This window comes from Xiphophorus maculatus, chromosome 9, assembly GCF_002775205.1.
Source record: "Xiphophorus maculatus strain JP 163 A chromosome 9, X_maculatus-5.0-male, whole genome shotgun sequence".
In the NCBI taxonomy this organism is placed as follows: domain Eukaryota; kingdom Metazoa; phylum Chordata; class Actinopteri; order Cyprinodontiformes; family Poeciliidae; genus Xiphophorus; species Xiphophorus maculatus.
In genome coordinates, this window is record NC_036451.1 from 12,597,067 (window position 1) to 12,623,526 (window position 26,460).

A 26,460-nucleotide genomic window follows, 5' to 3' on the forward strand; every position below is an offset into this window, starting at 1 on the left:
ATGTTGCTCTATCTATAGCGCACAATTTAAAGCTTGTAATGAGCACTAAAGCTTGTGATTAGATTATTGAGTGGCTACCGGTGTGTAGCATGTCAGTAATTCTGCCGGTGATTAGAAATAGTGCGTTATTAATAGATTACAAGAAATGCTGATGTGTGAATTGTAGCTTGCTGTACACTAACTCTATTTTCTTAAATCAAATTGTTGGCTCGGATTCATGGCATGTTTTTCAAACTTTAGTATTACAGCGGATGTTTTGTTACATTATTGTATAGCAGAAATTATGGGCTTTTACTTTTCAAGATTTGTTTGGATGGACTATTATATTATTTATTTTACAGTACATTCTTTTCCACATTTTTGGTTGCCACACATTCTAAAAGTACAGAGAATGAACTATAACAGTTCATCGATTTTTCATGGGGATGAAACACAAAGTATAGATTAAATATGATGATGCCCCATCACAGATGCAGGCTTTTAGTCTTGTCAGTAAAAATATTGTTGCTGATCATATTCTATCTGATATAGTCTCAGTTGCATTTATGTGTTGGATCCGTTTATTAAATGGACGTCAGTATATTCTCCGAATTAAAAGGTCAAATATGTTTCTTGGAGGACTCACTCCCACACTCACTCAAGACAGAGAAACCCTTCCTCCAACAAACACACATCAATAGTTTACTCTCAGGCTAATACATACTCACACTGCACAAATCGTGAAGTCATCAGAACAACACACACTCTTCAAAGACTTGACAAGAGTACATGTTTCAGAAAATGCACTTAATCTTCCCTCATTTAAACCCATATACTGTACTACATTTTTAAATATGCATGGCAAGATAGAACTTGTGTGACAGCAGCTTAAATATGATAAAGTTTAGCTAAAATGAAATGTTGTATATGTATAAACATATTTGATGCAACACAAAATGTGACACTCTAGGTAACCTGGTTGTGATATGGCTGTGTAATAAGTGGGACACAGCAATGACGAGCCCAGCTGCTGCAGAAACAAGAGAGGTGATGAGGCTGTTCATAATCTTGTGTCTAAGCCAGGCTCAGGTTCAGGAACAGATTGTATCATAACACCCTGTATATCATGTTCAGAGTCTCAGAGGAAGAAATGGGTCAATATAATGACTGTAAAAACAGGTTATCAGCAATATGGGCCAGAGATTCTATGACTAGGAGCCAAAGTTTATGAAGATGTCATAAAATTTAATACTGTCAGGTAACTGAAACAACCGAAATGCTGACATTAATTTCCCAAAGGCTGTGTTTCTTCCTTTAATTATAAAAGATTGAAAGGGGGACATTTTAGATTTCAAGTTTTATTATATCATTAAGTACTGATTACAACCATGCCCTAAAAACAAGAAAGTTTTCATCATTGTTTCTCATGGACTTTGGTTAAATAGAAAATGGTAAGTTCACAGACACCAAAGAAGGTCAGTTATGTATGTATAAGACTTTTCCACAATGCACAGGCAAATGTCCTTGTTTGAGAAACCTTTACTTACTTTAGTTCACGCAGACCTCTATTTCTTACACAAGCAAGCAATGTCAGCAATAGCTTCACTCATAACTCATGCAACTAGCGGCTCATAAATTTCAACAACAAAAAACAAAAATCTATAATTGATGGTGGTAAAGAACAAAACTTGTCTTTGTTTTTTTTGCTCTTTAATGAACATATTTTCATCACAAACTAAAGAGTTAGTTTGTAAAATCCAATTTTACTTGCAAATGCATTTCAAATTTGATTTTCAATGTTGCCAGTTATAAAAGCAAAATAAAAACTTTCCAAATCACATTATTGTACTGTAACATTGAAAGTTTAATTAAACATGAAAGTTTAATTAAACTTTCAATCTAAAAAAATATTTAAAGTGATTGATAGATTTTCTGGATGAATGATGTCTAATCTGTCATATTTGACAGCTTTGATCTAAATAAAGGATTATAATTTTGCTTAAGGTTCGTGGACATCTAAGATCAGGAAAGCTTTCTGCTGATCTGTAAATATTTGAGCAGGATGTGAAGCTCTGATTTTAACTCATCATCTCAAGAACTGTACTGTGAATAAAACAGCTTTAAATTAACTAGATGCAGCAAGCAGAAACCATGGTTCTACAAGAGTTGTTTTTTAAAAAAGATGACTTTATTAGGACTGCAGTGACATGTTTAACTTTTTAAATAGTTAACATTGCAGAAGTACGGTGGCCGACAGGTGCAAATGCGCAGCAAAAGAGAAAACATGCAAACAAAAAAAAAAACACGCGCACAAATTAAATGCGGCAAGCAAAAAGCGAATAAAATGCAGCAAACAAAAAGAGAGACGCAAACAAAAAAGAAGACACCCCCGAATGAAATGCAGCAAACAAAAAGAGAGACGCAAACAAAAAAGAAGACACCCCCGAATGAAATGCAGCAAACAAAAAGAGAGACGCAAACAAAACAGAAGACACCCCCGAATGAAATGCAGCAAACAAAAAGTGTTGAAAACGGAAGTGCTCCAGACCACTAGGGGGAGTCAAAGAAAATAGTATTCATTTCTATGGGACCAGATGCAAGATTCAGAGAGATACCTTTACTTTCTTTCAAATTTCTTTCTCTGAATCTTGCATCTGGTCCCATAGAAATGAATACTATTTTCTTTGACTCCCCCTAGTGGTCTGGAGCACTTCCGTTTTCAACACTTTTTGTTTGCTGCATTTCATTCGGAGGTGTCTTCTTTTTTGTTTGCGTCTCTCTTTTTGTTTGCTGCATTTTATTCGCTTTTTGCTTGCCGCATTTAATTTGTGTGCGTGTTTTTTTTTTTGTTTGCATGTTTTCTCTTTTGCTGCGCATTTGCACCTGTCGGCCACCGTACAGAAGAGACAAACAGAGCACACAGCCACTGGATGTCTTACTTTTACAGCCATATACTGTGTGACAAAAACATGAGGGCCATTAACTTTAAATGTGTCCAATGTTTACATACAACCTTTTAAATTCATTAACGTCTGAGTTTACACTGAGATTAAATTACACACATAAAGACTGCATTTACCAGTTAAATGACTTCTGAAGAAACTTGGTTTTAATTTAGTAGTACCAGAGTAAAAGGACCTGAATATGTATGCATGCAACACTTAATTAATATCTGTTTTAGGAAAAATAATTAAAATCTAGATCATATTTGTGTCATAATAGTGTACCATATCTCACTCACCCTATATCAGATAAAGAAAGTAAAAACATTTTCACCTCATTGCAGGTGTTACGTTTAGACTGCTCAGACCTGCAGCCAATCTGCAGCCTGCCGGTTATGTGTCAGTCATGGAAACAGCAACCCAAGGATTGTTTTCAGTAAACTCTTTACAAAGGCTTATGACTGAGCTGTCACTTTAACTCAGGATTTCTATTATAATAGGGGGGTGAGTCAGACTTCTACACTACTAGTCCTATGCTTCCTGCCTAATACCAGGAGTGACCAAGTCCTTCATGTCTTCTTTACAAAAGAAGGATCGGATGTAGAGTCACAAGTTTTCTGTTGTGACAGGGTTAGTTTCAAGGCTCACTGCCTCCTCCCTAGCATCTGACCTGAAGAAGGAGAGAGAGATCAAAAATCTGTTTCTGTTCTGGCACAGGAAACACAATTGCCATGAGCCGTGTCATTCTTTTATAGCATGCACTGGCGAGGCGCTACACTTGCCTTCTCACAGTTTTCCGCAGTCTGGTCACTGCATGCCTAGTGTGGAAAAGTCAGGAAACCACAGGCAAATCAGCCCCTTAGCTGATGACTCTCACCAGGTGGGGACATCTTGGCCCGATGAAACCTATTTCCTGGAAGAAGTTTTCATTTACCAGACCATCACAGAAACCTTGTACATTCAAATGCTGCTTTGAAATCATAAAAAGCTGGAGGAAAAACATTCAGAACCTTTTGTTTCCTTTCAATTTTTCTGTTGTTGTGCTGTTTAGTCTGTCCTACAACGAATTCAACAATTTACAAATTGCAATTTTAAAAGGTATAAGCAGAGCTTTGAGACCCCGGTGTTTTAAAATTGAGAGCGGTCCCGCAGTGCTTTGTGATTCTTCCCAGGAAATCACTCTGGCTTTGTGGTGCAGCTTGGCAGATTGGAGTCCCACTGCTCTTCTTTATCTGATAACATGCAGAGGGCATTGGGACGAGAGGTGGAGCGTATGAAAGGACTGATCAAAGGACTTACCTCATATGTGCAAAGGCTATTAGAAACAGTAAGGAGTCAAACTCTGGGTTGTTATTCAGTTAGTAACCATTAAAATTTTTTTCCAGTTTTATCATAGACTTGGGGAAAAAAATGTTGTAGGCTTAATATGATAATTTCTATAATAAGAAATCATTTTTCACATGCCTCAACAAGTTATAACTTTAGCATATGAGCTCTGTTTAACGCTGTCCTTTAAAAGCTCATTGACTGAAAGAAAAGATGGAAAGTAAAATCCCTTCTGCTTTCCTGATAGAACCACCAGCTTGTTGCACACACCCCTGCTATTCTAAATGTCATATTTTGAACTTCAATCTCTGTCACTTTGCTGGTTCTTTTATTATTTTAGATTATAAAAGACAAAACAACAACAAAAGAGATTACATAAAGTTATTACATGAAGTTTACGCAAAGCCCCAGATTAATACCAGAAGTGTAAACAAGAAAGTAATAAAGTTATCAAAAAGAGTGAAATAAAAGTCTAGCCAATATTGCAGAAGGTAGTAATACCACAAAGTAAACCTCTAACCATGCAAACACATATCATGTCTAAGTAAAGTATGTAATAACACTAATGTCAGTGTCAAATATCACTCAAAAGTTCTTCTTCTGTTTGCCACTAGAAGAAATAAATATGACTAAAAGCATAAACAACTATTTTATAAAAGCACCAACAAAACATCAATATTTACATGCAAGAAACTCACAACTTCTTCAGATGTCACTGTAGGATCTGTTTTCAAGTAGACTCACACCAGAGCTTGTTCAAAGAAATACAAATCAAAAAAGAGACACACTGTAATACCTGCTTCAAATTAAGTTTTGAGAATTTAACTTTGATGCAGATAATGGAAAATATGAATTAAATTAAAACACAAAAGTGTGATGCTGATATAGAAAGAAATAAATACCTGAAAACAACTGTTTGCATCTGACATTTATTGTCATAAAGCAGTTAAGTAACTTACACAAAACATTATAGTCATACATTTGTAATTAATACAATTATTTGTTGTCTGTTATAATGGTATTTATAATATAGAATGTTCTATTTGAAGAATGTTTTTGTAAAGCATACAAAACAACATTTCTTCAGCTGCCACTTCACTGAATTCTTCTTTGTCATCTGTCATAAAATTTGTTCAAGGAACAAAATCAATAAAGACTGACAGTGCAAACCTGCTTCAACTAAGATTTAAGTAATTTAACCTTGAGCACAAGCAACAAATAAAGGCCAACAGTAGGCAGGTTACTTACTTTTACATGCTGCTTGTGTCAAATTGAAACCATTTGGCTTGTCATTAGGGGTGCTGAGGTATAAGATTTCCAAAGAACAGTGTTATATTGCAAATAAACTTTAACTTCTGTATAACTTGATTAAAGTCTAGGGAAACTTATTTTTCCTTTGAAGTTACATAGATATAGATAAAGTGCTAGACTAGATCGATGAACATGCATGAATAAAATAAGGCTATTTTGAAGGTAATGTATTCAGTTAGAAGAGCAGGATTCCTGTGTAATGCCCTTGGTATTACATGAAGTTGTCTAGTAGCTGAATCTGACCACTATGTGTTGACAGCTACAGGAGTCGGTGGGGACTCGGTGCCCGTGCCCTTTTTCTATGCAAGTGACTCTACAGATAGATGGGGGCGAGTGAGTCCTGTTGCTAGGATACACATCATGGCTCTTAAAAGGAGCTTGAAGGAGAAAAAAAGAGAGAAGAGGATGATTTTCCTCACAAACAAACTTGGCTTTTCAGGCATTGCAAATATGTACCTGCCCAATACTATTCAGTCTGAAATATTTTCTTTTTAATCTGTACTACTGGTGGCATTGACATTCCCAAATTATCAGACAAAAATAATAAACAGAAGAAGAGAAATTAAGCAATTAAGGTGGAAATTTAACAGCCATTGGTATTACTATCAAATAAGAGCTATCAGAGGAACAGTCATTAATTCTTTGTTCGTTAACAAAGCATCAAACCCTTGTCTTGGTGCATGCAGGTGGTTGAAGTTCACACCACTTTGTTAAAGTGAGTTTGTCTTGCCATCAATCAACAACGGTACTGACCCTAGAACCCCACACTATAATTGCCTTCAGGATTAAAATGGATTGGAGGCTCTGCATGCATTTTCCATTAGTTTTCACAAGACGGAAGTTTGGAGATGCAGCCTGAAAGTAAGGGATGTAGTAAAATTTTGCATTAGCTTTTTATTCCTTTCTTTTTAAAAGAAAGAAAGGAATATGGATATTCAAGAAAACCAGCCCATGCTCATGTTAGCTCAAGTGACAGCATAATTATTTTTGCTTTGCAAAAAAATCGCATGGTCTCAATTAGAAGATATGATCATTTTAGGCTTTGTGTTGTTTAAAGTGAGCAATAGATGCAATTATGTCAGACATTAGATTACACACCATTAGATTACAGCTTGGTGCCTATAGTGGGTACAGAGAAGGTCAAATGACTCACCAGATTGCTTGTAATATGATTATAGTTGAGTCCATGAAGGATAAGCATTTATGAAACAGAAAATATTGTTATCAAACACATGTGGTGGAAGCTGCAAGTTGTCGTCTTCTAACTGTGCCATGAAAGCCAATTTGGGTCAATTGAGTAGAAAAACAGGCTGCATCAAAACACGGCCCTCGTTTGCATATTTATGATACAGAAAACTGTATGGATACTGTTCACACACTGGGTGGGGCTGGTCTTACTAGACCATAAATAGAAACACACAAATTACATGCAACTTAACTTCTTCAACCTTAACATTAATGAATGTTGACTCCCTTCCGGAAACTAAAAGCTTTGTTTGTTTCTTTTCTTTCTCTAGCAGTAGAAGAGCTCATGGAGCTCAGGGGAGGAAAAGCAACCTGCTCCTATTAGGAGACCATTATGAGCTGGGCTGTGTTCTCCTTCAATGGATGCTGCCGTTAACCTTGTGTTTGTGCTCATTACAGTCAGGCATTAGCATTAGCATGTTAGTATTGATGTCCCTTAAACAATTTCACTTTCTTACCCATTACAACCACATTATTGTAATAGAATGAATTCCAAAGATAATTTAAGGAAAATGCTTTCAAAAAAATATGAGAAGTAGGATATGTAATTGTATTCAGCCTTTTACTGTGATGTCCAATAAAATTGGATGAAACCAATTACCTTCACAATTCAGCTCACCAAATTATTAACAGGATTTCACCTGTGTTTGATTTCATCTCTGTATAAGCTGTTCTTTGAAGATCTGGAAGGTTTGTTGTAGAAAACCTAAATAGTACATCTTTAATCTACTCAGACTGTCCCCCAAAGTAACTTTGTGTTAGTGTGGAAACTAAAAAGCAAACATACCTGGAGTGTTGCTTTGTATTCTTTCATGTATGTTTGAGGAATCCTTGACTCTCTCATGGCAATCATTCAGGGGTGCCTAAACGCTTGCTCACGCAAAATGTTGCCTATTTACGTGCAGCCCGTCCTTGGAGCTACAGTACGGAGCCGAACTTCTGCCTCACAGAAAAATCACATTGTTGATCTGAGGCATTTAACAAAAGACAAAATAAGACAAAACAAAATAAGTTTGCAGGGGCTCTGATTTACAGCACTGTGACATGTCTTTTCTGTCTGTTTCTCCTTCCTGTCCTCTCATTCTAATATACGAGTCGTTCATCAAGAAGACGATCAATAAGTGAACAGAAGGTTCTGCGTGTCTGTGAAGACAACAGAAAAGTGCATTCAAAATCTGCTTGTTAGTCAAATGATCCATTCTGCTGCTCCTTCCAGATGATTCAGGGCTGTTTGTGTACCTGCCTTTCTTGCTCTCTTCTGTCTTGCAATAATTTCAACAACCAGGATCAATGCCTCTTTTTCAGGGATAGAGAAAGGAAGAAAAATGAGATAATATATCAGATAACCGTGAGGCGGCTCCACAAAAAGATGTCTTGATTTCATTCCCCTTACTCGGGTTTGAATGATATTCTTGATGGCAAGGTGCTTTAAAACATACCGCCCCTCACAGGAAAATGTTTCATCTAATCCCCTTTCACCAAGACGAACGGCAGTTTGATGTGTGCTGTCCAGCCACTCGTCATCGTCTTGCTGAAGTCATATCAATAAAAGCTGTTTGATAAATAACATTTACGCAAAGTGCATCTGCCAGAGTTGAGATGATCTGGTCTACTAACCTGAGCTTGCACCCGAGCCTCAGCATATACGTCGCTTCTCATATCATCCCCACAGTCTGACAGTGAACATGAAAATACATTTTCTGCCTGCAATCGCAAAGCTTGATCTGATTACTACGTGTCGCTGTGGCATATGCATTCAGTTGGTGTGTTTTCGTTGTTGCTTGCACAAAGTGGAGGGGTGTGGTAAGGTGAGAGAAACAAGCTGGAAAAAGCAATTTAATCTCTCTGTCAGTTAGCTGCATATTACTCCTGTGGGGGGAAAAAAACCCCTGAAACAATTTGTTTTTTTAGTGTGTGTGTGGGTGTGTGTGTGTTATTGAGCAGCAGCACTAATGCTCCCATTTTTCTGGCAGTTTGACAATGAAATTTACGTGCTACGACAAAACTGAAGACTGCAGATACAAGCGTTTTTTGTTGTCGTTTATTCTTTTTATTTATAGACAACATTCTTTATATTCTGAATGTAAAATGATTTATGACTCATGACTTATGATTTTCTACCAATGGTAAATTCTGTCTCTCATATTTGTATTTACCATTTGCAAAGATTACTCCTTAGAGATTAGGAAGTCCGTCACTGGTAAAAAGTGAAATACCCCGACTACCCAGTGGCTTTATGGGGACATTTTTGAAAACCTTCACTGCACTCTGAGGACAAATTCTAATCAGTTCTGTAACTAAATACTGCTGAGCACAAGCACTTATTGAGTCTTTTTTGTGCAAATTTTTATGTGAGTATTTTGGCTTTATGAGCATTTATTTAGTTTTGAATCCTCTGCCTTAAGGGCATTTATTTTGGTAATTCAGCCCCGTTTTAACATTTGTTTGTACTGATGACCCTGTCAGCAGCACAGTTGTTTAAACGTGGGAGTAGCTGATGTTTCTAAAGACCCCCTAATGTCTGAGACCAACCCCGCATACAGTGCAGGGTAAATACCGAGGATAAAGGGCAGCAGCAAAGTGGAGAGGTTGTGCATGCCAATTCTTTGGAAAAATAAAACCACAAGATTGAAAGGTTGACGAGGACACCGTTTTCAGAAATATTTCATTTTTTCAAACCTAGAAATGACTGGAAAAGTATATTTTATTTTCAACTGCAACTCTGCAGAGTGACTGTGGAGTTTAAAGAAAGCAAAATTGCTGTGCTTGTTATCCTGCACAAGCTAGAGAGGCAGGATCTGAACATTCTGGATATTTTACTGCTAGTTGGAAGTTTCTGCTTGTTGTTAAAGCAACAGTTTTTTCTGTTTTATATGGACCTCAGTGACTGAAAAAAAACAAACATGCCAGTCGAATAGTATTAGCATCTAGAGTCATTTTTGAGATTTAGTTTCATACAAAAACACAGATGCACTAAAAAAGGACTGTTAAGAAGTTTGTTCATAATAATTGTGAAACTGAATCCTGGTAGATCACAGCTTCTGAACAGAGGAAGAGGAGATCGGTAAGGATGGGTCAGGTGAGTATCCAGCGATTTATGTGGCAAAGCATGGTGGCTTACTTAGTTTTTGGGAGGGTTTGGGGAGGAGTTGGGTGAAGAGTGTGATGCAGTCACAGGACTAAATGTTGTCAGGTTGTCTTTGCTCTCGTGTTGGCTGCAAGGAAGGTTAAAGAGGCAGGTGAGCAAATGCATGTGGATGTGTTCAGAGGACCAGATTTAAGGTTCTGTGGATGACCGTAAATCGTCCAGGTATGTTTTCCATTGCATTTGTAATCAAGAAGTGGTTTGAAAATTGCCAATTGCCCCACTGGTGCCTTGGAAGGATTCCAGGCTTGGTGTCAAAAGAAAACAGATAGAAAGCTGGTCCTCTTACAGAGCCTGATTAGCTGCAGATTAGCACACAGCTCCTTGGACACAGGGCAGACAGCAGGGTGGTGAGAAAGAAGGAGACCAATAGAAGTAACACAGTATGAAACTAAGCTGAAGTGCAACACTGTTTGGCCTCTTCTGCATCATATTTCAACTTTATGTTCCAAAAAAGACAAAGTCTTTAAAGTTAAGAAATTAAAATGCCCTATTGTGATTAAAATATTTTTTCAGTTTCTTTTCAGTTTTTTAAAATTATTTTTCTTTTACCATAACTGTGCAGAAACAGCTGCTCTATACATGTAGCATCATTTTACGCTCTTTGTCCTCCATCCCCCATCGTATCATATAGTGACATAACAATTGATTGGACATACATCCAGGCCTCAGGGCCACAGAGAAAAAGATTGGTTTTGCAAGCTCCAAGGAAAGGACAGTAACTACAACAGTCTGGGCTGGCAGTATTTCCATCAAAGTGCCGTAAACGTCCTTTATGGTGTACATGAACATGACACCATCTCTAACAGAGGCAGAAAGGAGCCAAACCATTATTTGCTTACCAGCCTGCTGAGGTCTAATATTGGTTTTTATGGATGACATAAAATCTCAGAAAAGATAAAAAAGGAAAGTATATCAGATTCTCTTGTGCAACATCTCCCTTGCCCTTGGGGGCCCTTTATGAGTCTTAGCAGCTCAGTTTGTTTAGGTTTCATGAATGCTTAAATAGAGGGGGAAATCATTCAACGGTCAGGAAACAATAAAAGAAGTCAATGTTGTTTTTAACCCTAACCCTAACCTACAGCTGGGATGAACTGATGACTAACTCTTGAAGTATAGAATAGAATAGAGATAAAGGAATTTCCATCAATCTACAGTGCATAACAAAAGTATTAATACTGGACTCTAACTTTACATGTTGATAGACTCACATTTTTACAAATTTTTTCTTCTCAAAATAGCTTTTTAGTGCAGGCGGATTAAATGTGAGCATTTGTAAATGTCTATTTTCAAATCCCTCCACAGATTACAGATTCCTGCAGCTCTGGATTATGTTTGGGACAGGGGAAGATCAATTCCTTGAGATCTACCATCTTATGCCTGCACCTTATGGATTTCTTTCAGATGCATAGAGGTACATATTTTCAGCTCATCCAGGATTATCATGGGCTTCTTGGCTGCTTCTGTGATTATTGCTCTCTTTGATTGAACTATAGATTTTGGGGTTTGTCTTTATGGTTTTGCAGTTGAGGCCCACATTTGCAATTTTCAGATTACAGATTGAACAATGCACTGTGAAATGTTCAAAGCTTGAAATCTTACTTTAAAGAGTAACCCTGCTTTATTCTAAGGCTTCTGCTTGGACTTTGCGGTGCTGTTCTACAATATTTTTTAACAGACCTCTTTGATTCTTATAGAACAGCTGGATTTCTGAATTAAAGAGAGGTGGACTAAGAATCTGATAACATCTGAAGGCAGATGTTGCATTGGATGTGATATTGGAGAGGTTCAATACATTTCTCACATTTCAATTTGTAAAAAAGAAAAGAAAAAGGGGGGGAACATCTCCACTATCTATTCTCAACTATTTTGTATTCCTCTCTCACATAAAATCCCAATGAAATAAATTGAAGTTTTGAGGTTAGGATGTGATAAAATGTGAAAAAGCTTCCATGGGTATGATATTAAGCTAACTAGTGTGTCCCTAATGTGGATAAAATACCACATTAGAGTTTAAATCATTACCATACTTTCCACAGACAGATTACCATCTTTTTCACCCCGTTTTCTCCCTCTCCTTTGGCCTCTCTTTAAGTCATACTGCATGACACTGGATTTAGTATGCCAGGTGCCAATTCATTCGCTTCTAGAAAATAGAAAGGCAGGCAGCCAATGAGGCTGCAGTGATTTAATTGGAATAATGTATGAAATGAGTCAGCGTCGCAGGCAGGGAGTGTTAACTCTCAGCGGTGCCAGCTTCGACAGAGATCAATGCACCTAACCTCAATTCAAGAAAACATTCTTTAATGGATCCCCCCGGGATGTGCGCCGAGTCTCTTTCCTTCTCCCCTACTTATTTATTTATTTTAATCTTTCTTTTTCCCTTTTCCGACAGTGGCACACACTTTTTAATTATCCGCCTGAGGATTACCAGGCCGGTGAGAGACGATGATTTTTTATCCTGTCACACCAGACAATACTGCTTTTTTCTTTCATCCGGGATGCATTCTTTGTTGTTGTTTTTTTTTATTTTTTATTTTTTTACTTTTTTTGTCTGAAGGTTTATATATGCAACAATGTTTTCATCTGACAAAATGTGAAGGTTGCCGTTTGATCCTTTTCTTCCTTTATCTTGACATTATGTTTTAGCCTACAAGCAGCTGAAACATAACAATAATTCGGAGACAAATTTAGTTCGGAATATTTCCCTTTGTGCACATGTGCTTCTGTAGCTTTTAATTAAAATGTTGATTGGATGTCTTTTGCTGTCTATTTGCCTTTCTAACAATCATGCACTTGAGACACTGAAAAATAAATCTGTCGCATAAAAAGCCCTTCCGCTGAATTCACATTCCTATGATGCTAAATATACAACATTTCACACCTGACATTTGCCTCGTGGAACTGCAACAGCTCTATTTGGTGGAAGTGAATGATTCTATTATATCTGAAAGCTTTCGCAGTCTAAAACTGCAGGTGCTCTTCGTCTCCTTTTGGCATAGCCTTGTTGTGGGAGGCATAAAGTTAAAGAAGCATCTGAACAATGCAAAAGATGAGTGAACTGTGTGCGCAGAAATGGCACCAGCTGATGTGCCGCTGTCTCAAACAGAAACAAATAACAAAAAGAATAGTTTATATTTGAACTTTTTATCCCAGTGGGATTCAGTAATTATTTATACATGCGATATAAGTCCCAGCCAGGATATGCTCCCAAATCATGCCAGGATAAAGTTTAGTACTTTTTTTCTTTTCTATGTATTATGACCTTTAAGTCCTTTTAAAAGATATGCCACGGATAATAATCCATTCGGGTGTAACCATTTCTTTTTTTCATTCTTTCATCTATTCATTAAAGCATCACATGGCTTTTAGGAAGAGAAGGAAGAAACTAAGCACTTCTGACATTTACAATTAGATGCCTCTGGCTGTCAGGAGACTGAATTATGCTGTTTGATACATTTGTCAGTTTCTTTATAGATGAACACAACATCACTTTTCTTCGTTGTTTAGCAGCATTTAATCAAACAAACTTTTCTCACTATTTATTGTAACCTATCCTAATGAATACTTGAAAGTGTTCCACTTTTGTAATGCAATTTCAAAAAACTATGATTAATTACACAGTAGTATATTGGTATTGTTTACTTTTAATAAGTTCATTGATTTTGGCTCATAGCAAATTAAACATAAAATGTAGTATCTCAGAAACTTAAATCATCACATAGGACCAAAAGGAAAGGTTCTTTAACACCCAATGCTCATGGGGAAGACTGGGAGCTAGCAAGCAGATAGTCACCTGATAATCACCTGCCCCTCAATGAGGAGACTTAGCTGCTATAGGTTAATGCTAAAGAAGCTAGCTATCCACATAGCACATGGGTAGAAAGCTTAGTGGAAGGAAAAGGTGTGGTGGAAACATTTGCACAAGTACAGGGAAAATTGAAGTCCCCAAGAAGGTTGTCATGCAAAGCCCACTTAAGTGTTTTCAGAAGATTTACAAGCATCTACTATAAGTACTTCAACAGGTAGGCTGCCATAATCAGACATTTCCAGGGCATTGGCTAAGTGTTGCTATCCTTGTGTTAAACCATTTCTATACCAGTGAAAGCATCAGTACAGTTGTCCTTTGTTGACAATTGAAAGTATATTCAGAAATTTATTTGGAAATCAAACTTAGACTCTGGAGGAAGAGGCGAGTCACAGAATCCAAACTGCGTAAAGTCCAGAATTAAGCTTCGTCACTGATGATGAACCATGTGCTGGTGTTAGTCCACTGTACTTTAGCTAAGCCATCTCCCATAAAGTTTTAGGGGACTTCATGCTGCCTTCTGCTGACAAGCATTTTGGCGGTGCTGATTTCATTTTCAGCTTGACTTGGCACATCCCTATATTGCCAAAAAACCAGTACCTGGTTTAATGATTATGGTATCACTGTGTTTTACTGGCCACCAAACTGAGTGGAAGTGGCTGAAGACAACAGTGTTAATGATTAAAAACATTCAGTTAAATGAGAAACTAAAACCTTTCATGTGAAAAAGCAAAATGTTATACAAGGAACCATATGGTTTTAAACCATTTACATTTGATCATAGCAATATGTAAGGATCAGTGTGATGTAGTTATTAAGACTGGTAAAACAAAAACAAAGCACACAAAAAACAGGTTAACAAGGTAATCAACTACATTTCTTTGGGTGTTCTTATATGTTTAAATATGAAAAGCTCAACATTTTTATGTCTACTCTTTGAATCACTTTATATAAGAAAAATCTAAAATGTGAAAATTTTAGTTGAAAACCTAAAGAGAGTTACCAAAGTGGCAATCTGACTGCTTGTGGCACTTTTCTTTCATTTTATTTTAAATTGGAGGTCAAAGTCAATATCTTCAAACTTGCTGTAAAGTGCACTTGAAACACATTTGATTTGCAGCGCAGTGTTGAGAGACTGATAAAAAAAAGTCTTGTATATGAAATGAACTGAGAAAGTGTTTTTACTACTGTGCAATAACAAGAGAGGATGTTAGAATCCAGGAGAAACTGGAAAGTTGAAATGTTGGTTTTGAAACGAAAATCAAAGAAAATTGTGTGTTATTAGTCGTCATTTCATGCTACCTTGTTTTAATTTATCTCATGTAAAATTACAATTTTCTGAAACACCAAATTTTGGGTTTTCGTTATCTGCAAGCCTTAATCATCAAAATTCCCCAAAAAATAAAAGTTTAAAATGCTTCACTGTTTGTGTGGAGAATCTATGGAAAATATCAGTTTTAGTTTTTAAAATGATTGACAAAAATGTGATTTTTTTTTTTTTTTACAATATCCTAACTTTTGGAGCTGCACATTTATCTAGTTGTTGCTTGATTTCTTTAAAAAAAAATAATTACCTTCCTTTTTTATTTAAAATCACTACTTTACCCTGGTAAAAAGCAGCTCGCGGGTCTGGGCTCTCAGCTGTTGAGAAACAATTGCTTCCTGGAGGATTGTGTTGAGCTTTTCAATTTTATCCAGGTGCTAATGTTAGCCTGTGATGTACATAATGTGCCAGTTCGACGCTCTGAAGCTTACCAAAAATTGCCTGTGCTGTAAACAATCCTCCCCTTCATCTTTACCATTCAGTAGATTTTATTATAAATGATTGATAGACTATGTGTGTGTTGACTTTCTTGTTGACTTTCTTGACACTTTTTTTCTACAATATCAATATTTGTTGACATATACAAAGGCAATAGCAATTAGATTTTCAGGTGATATTAAATTTACACTTTCCAACAACAAATCAAATAAAAACAAGTAATGTTGTGAGTACAATCTATTTTGTCATCCAATTACTTACTTCAATGATAGTGCTCTTGTAAAATGATGGGATTTGTGCTTAATAAAAGCAAATCACTACACAGATGACTTCTTGGTGATCATTTCATACATAATCAGTGTGTTTTTATTATTGTCTCAGTCTGTCCTGTCCAGAAGCCAAAAAGCATTGAATAATCTCCTGTGCATTTTCACATAATGGTTTCATAAATCTCAAATTAATCTATAGAATATTTGTTGAGGTTTGAGCTGTGTAATTATTTTGGTTTTTGTAAGGATACTTAGTGGGGACCTGGAAATTCAACCACACACAGGAGTTAGCAAAGGAAAAAACAAGTTTAATAAAATTCTCAGACTCCGGTTGCTGCTCAGTATGAGGTCATCAAACACAGCACTGTAGAGCAGTGGACAGGTTTAGCTGAGAAACCAAGGGTCTGATGACAGGGAGGTGCAGGAAACCAGGTAGAACAGGCTACTGTGGAAGCTGAATGAGTGTTAAAGCACAGCATGGACAGGACAGGAATCATGACAGGTTTTTGAATTTTATAAAATGCTGTCTTGATAAAACTCTGCAATAGTCTTTTTCTGTTACACATAGAGGAATCTACAAATTAGATGCTCCCAAATTGGAAGCAGAACAACTTACTTCTCTTTTCTATGCAGTAACAAAAACCCTCCCACACAAAAACACTTTAAAAACGTTTCTTATTTTCAATTCTAAATAAACATGGACCCATGGTATCAAGCTGAAAGCACTCACCTACATATCTGAATCTCATGATAATAGCTCAGACAGGTTCCACCAAATGAGATCCACTGACTGGATTGGACAAGTAGAGTTTACCAAGAAATATTTATGGATTGTGATATCACGAGATCTTGAGCAAGAATATCTTGTTAAACCCTTTGAAGCTGCCTCAGCAGAGATGCAGCTCCTGCCTTTTACTTTAAATTATCCCATCTGTTGTAAATATTGAGGAGTGATTTCCCACTGGGAGTTCACATAATACATTTTGTTTAAGGAAATTGTTATATGTTATTTATTATCTTTTGTGTTTTTCCTCATCTAAAGCAGAGTAAATCAAAAACTCCTCAAAGAATCAGCCAATCTGTCCCTATTTTCTAAGTTTTCCTCCAATAGAGTTTGTTAAAAGAAAGTGATGTGCTGGTTGACCTTCAACATTATGGCCCGGCATTATGATTCATGGATCAGGTTTGTGTCAGCTTACTCGATATTATGCTAGATACTGGGAGAGTCAGGTCAAAAAGTGACGGGGAAGGAAGACTAATAGCCCAGTTTATAGAAAACCCAACATTCAACCTTTATTTTAACACTTTCTGTTACTTGTTTATTTATAAATATATATATAAAATAGACAGACATACAGCAGTCAGGTTACAAGTTATGTTTCTGTTTTTTTTCTGCATTACTGATCCTCCAAATCTGTTCCACGTCTTTCCCCACCCACACTGTGCATAAAACACTTTAAACTAATGGCACATCATTAAACTCAAGGCTTCTTGTAAAGGAATTCAACTCTCAACCGATATCCAGGGAAATATCCTGGGGCAACAAAGTAACACGCGTCCTGTTTTTTCTATTCCAACAATATACAAATAGTTCTAATGAAATTTCATAAAACAAGAATACCAAAAATGAAGACTGTGGCTCATATTTGGTTTTGGCATGTTTAAAATAATTTCAAGTGTATGAATTTTACAGTCATCCTATTACTTTTCAAAGCAAAGAAATATATATACATATATATAAAACAAGGCCTTTGAGCAATGCTTCTCCCAAATAGAGTCCAGTTGCCAGAAAATAGATAGTTTATTGACAAAAAAGTCCTATCCAACAAATTTTGAAAGCATGAGCAGCAATTTAATAGTGACATAGAAAAAATATGAAGGTTACACTCATATTTCCTCCAAATAGCTTCTACATTGGAATTACTAATAAACACACTCTCTGCACATGTTTACCCTTAATAACTGCTGCAGCTGAAGGTAGTTTTTCTCTCAGTGTCTGAGCTAAATGAACAACAGCTTGTAAACCAGCACTTTGAGTTGCATTTCTTCTACAACCTATGTGGAATTTGTTCACGGTGATTTTTCAGGGACAAATCACAGGTTGTTCTGTAAAAACTTTTGACAAAAGTAAAGCGTTTGACCAATGTGACTAATGAAGCCCTTGACAGATACATGGCTATTCTGCAGTTCAACCTTCAGAAGTAAAAGAAAGTCTTTCATTCATTGATGCTGTGGTTTACAAAGCCACACCGCTTGCTAATATGTACTTAGGTTGTTTGTTGAAATGGGAGTGCAGAGGCCTGTTTCTGTCCATGCTGTAAGGTAGAAGTTACTTTTATTTTGAGAAGTTATTAAATTAAGTGGTCATTTGCATCTGTGGTGAAGTATAGGAAATATTCAGGAAATGGTTATGCAAGTTTTAGATTTTGTCATTTTCTTTCCCCAAAAAAAGAATCTTTCAAACCAGAGCTGTCTGCTACAGGACATACTCATGATCTGCTTATGACTCTAAGGTAGAATATCTCCCATCAGAGACCTGCTTAGAATCATTTCAGTTTGATTGAGGGTTAGTCTGTCATGTTTTATATGACTCAAATGTCCCAAATGGTAATCAGAACCAAAATAAAGGTAAGAAGGATGAAAAACAGGTTGTCATACCTCATTCAGTTATGGGTTGGGAGTATTTTATAACACTTTATTTACCCAGTTGATTGAAATACTTAGCTACAAAGAAAAATACACCAATATGCTATATTTTAAGTATCTGAGTGGATAATGCTTTCTATGGCTATGAGATGTAAGTGGGACGTAACAGAGTAACTGCTCAAATTGGCACATGGGAGAATTGTTTATCTCAGCTGGCCCTCAGGTTAGAATCTGAGGGCTTGTTTTGTCAGTCAACTCACCGCTTGCTGGTTGTAGAGGCCGCGGTTGTGGGTTTTATGAAGCGTGAGAGTGATTGTGTTTGACCAAAATTTGTTTTTGGGTTGTTATTTGAACATGAGGCAGTGCAGAACCAGACACAACAGAAACTGGCAATGACACTACTGCATATCCAAACAATCCAAATCTGTGTGAATCTAATTTTAAAACAAGCAGCAGCTGTGAGCCATTAAACAAAACAAGTGAAATGATGTTTCCTGGATTCCTGTGTTAAGCTTTGGTACTTTTTCTTCATTAAACATCTTTATAAAATATTTTTATATGAAATCTCTCACATTACTCCAAATAATAAGTCATGCTTATGGCTGCAACATGGTTTATAAATAAATGTCTCATAGGAAGTGATTTTGAAAATGTATGCATGCACCAGAGTACAGCTGGTAAATGTCCTGATGTGAGGGCTGTGAGTAACAGATGTGACAATGCTTCTCCCTGCTGTTTCTGTATGCATGGATCCCTTCCTGTCACTCCACTCACACATCATCAGCTGGTCACGAAGTGCCACTCTGAGATCCTCTGATCAAAAGCCAAAGCTGTCACCATCTCCTGACATTCTCATTCCTGTTTCCTCCACTCACAGCGCCTTGTCAGAAGGAAACCAACCCTGTAATCACTCCTTCCTACTGCCTGCACAAAACAAATAATTAAAAAAAATAGATTGGAAAAATATTCTGCTTTGCATGTTAATATATTTACAGTTTTGTCACACAGTTTATGTCCTGTAAAATAATGGTAAGAAAGGAAAAAAAAACACAGCTGAGGTTTTACAGTAGTTCAGCTCAGAGTAACTTCATTTGAGCTACAATATCCAAAATTGAATTCAGATAGTGTCTCATTGCTTAAGTCAGACTCACCCTCCGTGGAACAAGGCATAAATGGCTGCTTTGTCCTCGAAAATTAAGGAGCTGAACTTCTTCCACTTCTAGCGCTTCAGGTGGCTGCTTCTATTGTTGCACTATTGTCAGTTTATGAATACGCTGATTACACCAATCTTGACAGCAGAGGTATCTGCTCTCCACATATCCATAAGGGACTTTTATTATAGTGTGTATGCTCTATTCCACTTTCTTCTCCCACTCCTTCCTTTTACATTGTAAAAATCACACAGTGGGGAGGGTTAGGGAATCACAATGATATTATATTGTGCAGGTCGGTAGAATTATTTTTACATTGTGGAAGAAAAGACATTTAAAAATAATGAATTAGAAAAAGTCCAAGGTTATAGGTTGAAAATGTATTTCCTTTACAAAAGAGCTCTGTTTTAAAACATCCTGTGCTTTTCTCTACTAAGAAATGTTTATACAATCTTATTCTCCCTCCCCAGTTCTAAATGCAGTTCACACAGATTGAAACTGAATATTTCATTTTCAGTGTTTGTCACTTATAAATTCATAGCCACATTTGCATATCAGACATGAACTAATTCTGATGTACTTCTCAATATTTTATTGTATAAAATCCTCTCAAATAACTTGTACAGTGTAGCAAAAATAAGCTTACATTCCAGTTAGCATACTAATTGCATCTTCATGTCACATTTGTAATCTGATCTTTGGGAGATTATTTGAATTCGTTGTATTCACTAGTGTTTTCTGCTTTCATGTTTTCAGTAATGAATAAAACTTAATTTTGCACAAGCCAAATCTCAGTTTCATCTATTTCTCCTACTATTGGCTGTGAAACCAGTGTTATAAGCTAGAATTTATCACTATAACCTCTTTGAAAGCCCTATTAGCTGGATATGATACTCTTAACAATATTCTGATGATGTTTTGACATAAAAACAGCTAATTCAATATTAACTTGTCTGCTTCTGCTTTATAGGTAATGCCTGTAAGATAAGATAAGATTTATTTGTCATTGTCATCAACAGATTACAACGAGATTGAGATTTCCTCGATTCGAGTTAAGATGCAGGTTATGTGTATATACGTAATATACCAAGATAAAGAAATGAATAGTACAAAATGAGAAATAAACTTAGACATGTACAATAGCTATTTATAGAAATTGAAGCAACACAAAGTCTTAAAACCAACATCCATGCCTTGAATGCTCGTGCATGTCTCATTGCATGTGTACACACACCTTTACATAAAATTTTGATTTTGCTGGCAAAGCATAGGCCTATTGATTTTTTGGTAATATCTGGTTGAGAAAAGAGTAGACCAGAACAATCAACCCCCCAAGAAGGTCACATACATAACTGACAACTAGATATTTCCCAAAAGATCGGAATTTTGCGTCTCTTTTCTGCAAGAAATAGTTTCTAATTGTCCAGCATTTTTCTAGGCTTATTGCACCAACTTAATCCTAAATATAATGTTTCTCAGTTCAAAGTCTTCTGCTATAAGCAAACTTTTTAAGGTCAAAGTTCACACAAAGTTTTGACACTACTAGTTGATTGGAAATAACATTATGACAAGAACGTATAGAAATACATTATCAGCTTGCACTGCCAGCACAAAAACAAATGGCAAGTCTCTCTATTTTCTGATTTGCAAGCATAAACAAGCTCAACTCGGCCGTGACGTAACACTCAGCTCTGAGCTCCGTCATCCAAGACTAATTGAATGCAGAATAAGCTGCAGCTGCTGCTACTAGGCTGCACCCACAATCCAAATATGCAACCATTAGTAAAAAACTGTGATCGTGTCATGAACATTTTGCAAAAACTTAAAATAGTTGAGGAATTTGTGTACTTTATCACATTAAATGATATACAAATTTTTAAATTAAATATTGTAGATTTTCTATATTGGTGTTTTACTTTACAGTTAATTGTATGACCTATATTTGCTTTTTCCTTTGGGTTTTAATGCACAGCACATTGATCATCCTTACTTCTGTTTATACACTTCTTAAAAAAATAAGTTCTATGGTTAATGTGCAAGGCACTCGATTCTTTGTGCATACCACCAAAGAATCTGCAGAAACTATCTAGATTCTGACTGATTTTTAATGTTGTGGTGCCATCGCATCTCAGTATATGAAGTAGTGTATACCGAAAAAGAAAAAAAGAATAGGTGATACTTTTAACACTGTAAGTCAATTCTCTAGAAAGAAAACTCCAAATGATTCAATTTGCTTTCATTTATTTGGAATAATTCATAAAGTTAGCCACAAGGTTTCCAAAAATATTTGCAATGATATATTTGATGCAGTGATGTTGGCAGGAGTTCATCTTGTAACCGCTCTTCTGGTGATCAGTTGTTGTGTCCTTGAGCAAGACACCAGTGTATGTCAGACTGCCCCAGGGCAGCCATGGCTACAGTGTAATAGCTCACCACATTCACACACCACCAGTGTGTGAATGTGTGCATGAATAGGTCAGTGACTGAAGGTAGTGTGAAGCACCTTGGCCTTTCGCCATATGAAGAGAACCACATTGTGTCCTTGCAGTCAGTTTTGCTTTTTGATCAAAAGGACTGTGTGTTTAGTTAGTACTGACTATCACTGTGTTTAAATGATACTTTCTTAATATCATTGCACATCTCATTCATCAAAGATATCTTTATACATTCCAGCATTGAATAAGAAAATGAATAACATTTGGTGGGTTCAATAAACATTTCCATTTCTGTCACACTGCTAAGGCAGCATATGCTTCATTAATTATGCCGCATTGTTTTGGATTTCCACTCATATTAGCATCCAACACAGCAACTGATTATGTACATCTCATTCTGATTATTTACCATCTGAAACATCACAACAAGCAGGATCACTACAGGGCAGTATAGCATCCATGGCTTCTCTAAAGCTTATTAAAAAGGAATGAGGAGGATCTGTATCCTCCTGGACATCACGTACCTCCAGAAATAAAACATTTAAAATAAGAAGTGCTTCATATAAACAGGTGTAAATTCTGTAATTATTATTATTTTGTGGGATGCACAGATAAATTTGTGGACTGAGTTCCTTTAGGTTTAAATTATATCTGAGCTTTCTGCTATATTTCTGTGCGATGATTCAGTTAGTGATGTTGCAAGCAAATGTCTAAGCATAAAGGCTTAAAAAAAAACCAAATAAATAAATATGATAATCCGTGTGACTGTAGGGTTCATTTTTGAAGTGCTGTCAGTGCGACGCATCTTGCTTGCAGCAGTGTTTCTTGATGCATCTCATAAAAACATCTGGGAAACCTGTCTAGACGGCTGTGCAGGATGATAGGGCAGAGTGCCACATCATCTCCTCCATTTATGTGTGAATGTGCATTATATAAATCACTGCTACAAACATTATCCCTTGTCCTTTGGGTATCACACTGGCCAGAGCTAAACTAATTATTATGGACAACAATGAATCATGCTGTCAGTCAGCAGCTTTCTGCCAGGTGCCACAGGCCAGACCATCCAGAGGTCAAAATACAGTAGGGGAGAGTGAATGAAAGAGGGCACCGAGGTGTGACTAACTGCTTATTATGTCAAGCTACTGTGCGGTAGCTAAGGCGAGGCCAACAGGTCACCATTCATTTTACACATTCACTCAAAACCATTAACAGGCCCCTCACTGCGGGGAGAAAAACAGCATATAAGAAATAAACACAGCTCATTTTAAGAGGAAGCAACAACAAGCTCAGAGTTAATTGTGCAGTTATCACAGGGTTCATTATAGCTCAATAAAAGTGAAATGTTGTTTCTCTGGTGGTTCTTGTCCTATTTGTGATTTTCTCTTTTTTATAGCAAGCTTATTATTCTCTAAGAGGTTTCCTGTAAAAGTTGCTATCAGCGCAAAATGACCTGTAAACATCCTCGGTTAATGTTATGTCACATACCAGCCCAGCAGCCCAGCAAGCAGAAAATGTTTGAAATCAGTTTTCTTTGTTGTTTTTTTCCCCCCCCCCCATCAGACCAGCACTTCCCTGGGTAATGAAAGGAAGCAAGACATAACTTTCTCTTCCCTACAGTTTCAATGTGCCTAGAAACTTTAACTTTTCATAACATTAGCATTTAGGCATCTATATGCAAGCAAATTAAATTATCGATCATGTATAGCTTATAGGTAAGGAAACATTTATTTTGAAGTACATATCCTTTGAGGTTTGATAAACGTTTGAGAAAGAAAACAATAAAACCCAAGACAAGACTGTTTTCCATAAAGGAGCTAGGTAAGTTTCAGAAAAGTTTTAAAAAGTAAACATTAGCTTCTGATATGTAAACACCAACCAAATATCTGAAAAGTAACATGGAAATCCCAAAAAGCATTTGGTAAATGCAGGGAAACATCTGGGATGTAAAAACAGAAGTAATGGAAAATGCAGTGCCAGAAAGTTTCAGGCTGTTACTCAAAGTTTTAATTAAGTAATCTCAATCTCACAGAAAAATGAATCTTTTGAATTATTATCTACTAGCTTGTCACAGTCTGTCTAATGATTGTTCTTCCTACCTTGTAACATTAATGTGAGTGCTGTGTAGGAAATGAACACAGCAATAGCAAAGATTACATTAAAATGACAAAAAGTTTCTATGGGAGGAAATGTCAAAACACTTCTTCTATAGAAAACCTGAGGACAAAGTAATGAGCTTAAACTTAGAAGTGAAAAAATAAAGTAAGCTCAAGAGTTTTACCATTTCATTAGATGCTGCCAAGATCAGAATACCTAACTTAATTTGTTGTTATTACTTCCCCTAACAAGATACACAAAAGCGCATCACTTCAGCATCCCATAAAAGACTGTCTGCCAACTCACTAAAGTTTTTACATTTAATCTCATTATGTCCTTACTCCTGTATAGGCTTAATTGGAAAGAAGTTTTAATTTATTCATTCTAGCAGAACAAGGACTTTTTAATTTTCCACATGTATATCCTCAGGGAGCATTTGTCAAGACAGCCAATTTATCAGATAATAAAATAATGATAACGGTAATTAGATTAATCTCCTGATCGTGACCCGTGCACTTTGAATGCCGATTGCCTTGTAAACACGGTCTCCGTGTGATTTTCCAGGCCAATAGCTATGCACCTCGATTGGAGTCACATGTGTGTCCTAATGTCTAATGAAATAATAACTTTAGCTGCTCAGCCATAGTCAGGTTCTACCTCCTCTGCTCGTATTGCTGCACCACTAAAAACAGGTCTTCTGTCTGCCACGAAACATTAGCCATCAATTATGTTGTAATTAAGAAATATCTAAGCCTTGGCACCCATGACTACATTACAAATTCTCCACAGCTGACTGGTTTCATGGTATTGAAAAGCAAACGCAAATAGATTTTCAATTTGGGGAAGGGATGTAGGCTAATTGAGTTGACCTTAAAGTGCTGTTTTATTTAAAAATAACAGTAGAGTATGTAACGGCAGCTTAATTTTGTGGCTTATGTTGCTATATGCAGCTGAAACATTTATTCTGTATAAAAATATGCATAATACCTTTTTCCTTCACTGACATTCAGTCAGACTAAAGTTTTCTTATAGAATTTCAGCTAAGATTAGCAAAATTATGTCTGTTCACTGAGTGGCAAAATAAGGAGCGATATAATTATTTATAGGTGGGATTTATGAAAAATCTATTTTTTCTTTTAGCTTTGTCATGTTGTAATGTTATCCTTCAACAAAAAACATGATACTTAAGTGTGCTATAAAATGTGCTTTTTGATTATTTAAAGGCAGATTAATTTTAGTGTATGTACACTTCTGAAATTATGGAAACCAATTTTCTAAATATTTCTTTTATTTTGGAATTGAGCAAATCAAAAATATTTCTCTGAGTCCTAACTGACCTAAAATATCAAATGTTTAGTCTGATTCTGTCTAAGGGTTTGAGACAAAAAGGTTTTATATTTACACTCAGGCAACGTAAATGTCTGGTTTCTCGTAAACCGCCATTTTTAATAATTTCACAGCAAATAAAAACATTGACTAGACCAAAACTGACATAATATTTGTAGCTCTGTCAGTTTCTGTTTTTCTCTTACACTGCTGTCCCTAATGACTGGAAAATATCAACCTGAACAATTTCTATATGCAAATGCTCATTTGTAGCAACACAGATTTCAAGTAGTGTGTGCGTTATAAAAGTTGACAGCAGACTCACAAATGCACAGCCGGCTTGAGGAGCTATCAGAGGCAGCGGTAGCAGTGGCTGAAGCATTGCACCCATTATGCTGGAGGAAGAGCTCATCCGCACAACAAGCAGGTGTGTGCACGCATGATTTCACACTTAGCTGTACCGCATTAGCCCAGCTATTTATGCATTTAATAACGGTCATGGCTATATATAGCAGCAGGGCATGAATCACTCACTAGGATGGGGGGCTTTGGATTTATATTGTTAAGGTTTTAAAGAAGGGCAGTTATTTATCACCTGTTCAAGGGAACATGGGAATCTTAACACACTCATCACTGACATGTTTGAAGAGAATTCATAACACAGTGACAAGCAGGGATGAAATGCATGCCATGCACCAAGACGGCACTAAAGACGATATCTTCAGTGCCATAAAGGGATGCGGTGGCATGCAGATGTAATGGATTGAGATTGTGCTAACACTTGTCCCCTGCTCTAAAGCTGACATTGTAAATTATCACCTGTCAGATCTGTGTCTTTAGCAAAGACAGTCAATGCTGGATATTATCTTTGGAGGAGGAGTTGAGAAGTTCTACCCCCACTGTGGCAGCATGTTGTATTTCTCATTGTTATCTTTCTGTGTTAGGAAGACAGATCAAAGCAAAAAAAAAAAAAAAACTGTGGTAGTGTTTTGCCTGAACAGAGATTGGAGTCCGGATA